The 3,169-nt window shown below is 65.9% G+C and overlaps 1 pseudogene; it reads right to left on the bottom strand.

Annotated features, from left to right (window-relative positions):
• Nucleotides 1-357: 357 nt before the first annotated feature.
• On the bottom strand, nucleotides 358-463 carry LOC141198763 (U2 spliceosomal RNA; annotated as a pseudogene).
• Between the last annotated feature and the right edge of the window lie 2,706 nt (nucleotides 464-3,169).

Genomic DNA, 3,169 nt, shown 5'->3' with positions numbered 1-3,169 from the left:
AGCTAGAGCCAGAGCAGGCGGCCAGGGCGAGGGCAGACCAGAGTGAGAGAGAGAGCAAGCTGGAGCCAAGGCGAGGCCAGAGCCAGAGCAAGAGCAGGCCAGAGCAAGACAGGCTCAAGCCAGAGCGAAAGCAGGCCAGAGCGAGAGCAGTCCGGAGCCAAGGCGAAGGCAGGCCACAGCCAGAGCGAGAGCTGGCCAGAGCCAGAGCGAGAGCAGGCAGGAGCCAAGGCGAAGGAAGGCAGGCCGGAGCAAGAGCAGGTGCTGGCCGGAGCCAAGGCGAGGGCTGGCCGGAGCCAGAGCAAGGGCAGGCCGGAGCCAGGGCGAGGGAATGCCGAAGCCAGAGCGAGAGCAGGCTGGAGCCAGTGCGAGAGCAGGCCGGAGCCAAGACGAGGGCAGGCCAGAGCAATTAAACTGATAAGAACAGATACTACACTTGATCTTAGCCAAAAGGCCGAGAAGCGATAACCAGAATTGGTTTCGAACTACGGAGCCACCCAAGGATCCTGAAAAGTCCATTTGTGGAGATGAGCTCCTGGACTCCCGTTAAGAAGACATGTTGTCAACCTCTAGATCCCTGACATGCCTGCACTTTTCGGCTTGCTGCTGCTGCTGCAATCCACGCGTTTTAGATCTGCATAACTCCACCTCTTTAAACACAGCACCCTCACCCCCTGCTGTTCCCACCCGCCTCAACACCGTTGGAAGGGAGGAGAACCAATTAAGGCGGGGGGTGGGGTGGAACGAGCAGCTGTCTACCTTAGCAGGGGGGCTGCTGAGCCAGGACGAGGGCAGGCTGGAGCCAGCGCGATAGCAGGCCAAAGCTAGTGCCAGAGCAGGCGGCCAGGGCTAGGACAGACCAGAGTGAGAGCGAGAGCAGGCCTGAGCCAAGGCGAGGCCAGAGCGAGAGTAGGCCGGAGCCAGGGCGAGGGCAGGTGAGAGCCAGAGAGAGAGTAGGCCGGAGCCAGGGCGAGGGCAGGTCAGAGTCAGAGCAAGAGCAGGTCGGAGCCAGGGCAAGAGCAGGACGGAGCCAAGGTGAGGGCAGGCCGGAGCCTGAGCTATGGCATTGCGGAGCCAGGGCGAGACCAGTACGGAGCAAGAGCGAGAGCAGGTCGTAGCCAAGGCAAGGGCAGGCCAGAGGCAGAGCCAGGGTAGGCCAGAGCAAGAGCAGGCCAGAGCGAGAGCAGGCCAGAGCCTGAACGAGAGCAGGCAGGAGCCAAGGCAAAGGCAGGCCAGAGTCAGAGCGAGAGCAGGCCGAAGCCAAGGCAAAGGCAGGTCAGAGCCAGAGTGCGAGAAGGCTGGAGCCAAGGCGAGGGAGGGCAGGCCGGATCCAAGGAGACGGCAGGCCGAAACTAGAGCGAGACAATGCCGGAACCAGGGCGAGGGCAGGCCAGAGCGAGAGCAGGCCGGAGCCAGAGCCAAGAGGAGGGCAGGCCGGAGCCACAGTGAGAGCAGGCCAGAGCCAGGGCGAGGGCAGGCCGGAGCCAAAGCGAGAGCAGGATGGAGCCAGGGCGAGGACAGGCCGGAGCCAGTTAGAGGGCAGGCCGGAGCCAGTTAGAGGGCAGGCCGGAGCCAGTTAGAGGGCAGGCCGGAGCCAGGGCGAGGGCAGGCCGGAGCCAGGGCGAGGGCAGGCCGGAGCCAGGGCGAGAGCAGGCCGGAGCCAAGGCGAGGACAGGCCGGAACCATTGCAGGAGCTGGCCGGAGCCAGGGCGAGGGCAGGCCGAAGCCAGAGCGTAGGCAGACTGGAGCCAGGGCGAGAGCAGGCCAGAGCCAAGGCAAGGGCAGGCCAGAGCTAGAGCCAGAGCAGGCCGGAGCCTGGGCGATGGCAGACCTGAATCAGAACGAGAGTAAGCCAGAGCCAAGGCTAGGGCAGGCGAGAGCCAGAGCGAGAGAAAGCCGGAGCCAAGCAGAGGGCAGGCCAGAGAGAGAGCAGGCCAGATCCAGAGCGAAAGCAAGCCAGAGGCAGAGCGAGAGCAGGCCGGGGCCAGAGCAATAGCAGGCAGCGGCCAGGGCGAGAGCAGACCGGAGCCAAGGCGAGGGCAAGCCAGAGGCAGAGCCGGGGCAGGCCAGTACCAAAGTGAGAGCAGGCCGGAGCCAAGGTGAGGGCAGGCCAGAGCCAGAAGGAGAGCAGGCCAGTGCCAGAGCGAGAACAGGCCAGTGCCAGAGCGGGCGCAGTCCGGAGCCAAAGCAAGGGCAGGCCAGAGCCAGAGAGAGAGTAGGCCTGAGCCAGAGCGAGAGCAGGCCGGAGCCAAGGCGAAGTCAGGCTAGAACCAGAGCGAGAGCAGACCGGAGTCAAGACGAGGGCAGGACAGAGCAAGAGCAGCCTGGAGCCAAGGAGAGGGCTGGCCGGAGCCAGAGCAAGGACAGGCCAGAGCCAGAGTGAGAGCAGGCCAGAGCCAGGGCGAGGGCAGGCTAGAGCAAGAGCAGGCCGGAGCCAGGGCGAGGGCAGGCCGGAGCCAGGTCGAGGGCAGGCCGGAGCCAGGGCGAGGGCAGGCCGGAGCCAGGGTGAGGGCAGGCCGGAGCCAGGGTGAGGGCATGCCGGAGCCAGGGAGAGAGCAGGTCGGAGCCAAGGCGAGGTGAGAGCAGGCCGGAGCCCGCACGAGGGCAGGCCGTAGCCAGGGCGAGAGCCGGCCGGAGCTAAGGCGAGGGCAGGCCAGAGCCAGGGCAAGAGCAGGCCGGAGCTAAGGCGAGGGCAGGCCAGAGCCAGAGAGAGAGCAGGCTGGAGCCAGGACGAGGGCAGGCCGGAGCCAGGGCGAGAGCCAGCACGAGAGCATGCCAGAGCTACAGCCAGAGCAGGTCGGAGTCAGGGCGAGGGCAGACCAGAGTCAGAGCGAGAGCAGGCCGGAGCCAAGGTGAGGGCAGGCCAGAGCTAGAGCTGGCCAGAGTGAGAGCAGGCCAGTGCCTGAGCGAGAGCAGTCCGGAGCCAAGGCAAGGGCAGGCCAGAGCCAGAGAGAGAGTAGGCCTGAGCCAGAGCGAGAGCAGGCCGGAGCCAAGGAGAAGGCAGACCAGAACCAGAGCGAGAGCAGGTCGGAACCAAGGCGAGGGCAGGCCATAGGCAGAGCCAGGGCAGGCCAGAGCAAGAGAGAGAGCAGGCGGAAGCCAAGGCGATGGCAGCCCATAGCCAGAGTGAGAACAGGCCAGAGCCAAGGTGAGGGCAGGCCAGAGCGAGAGC

This window comes from Phyllobates terribilis, unplaced genomic scaffold (genome assembly GCF_046119375.1).
Source record: "Phyllobates terribilis strain yellow unplaced genomic scaffold, ASM4611937v1 Scaffold_103__1_contigs__length_5881359, whole genome shotgun sequence".
Lineage (NCBI taxonomy): Eukaryota > Metazoa > Chordata > Amphibia > Anura > Dendrobatidae > Phyllobates > Phyllobates terribilis.
This window is presented reverse-complemented; position numbering and strand designations above follow the sequence as displayed.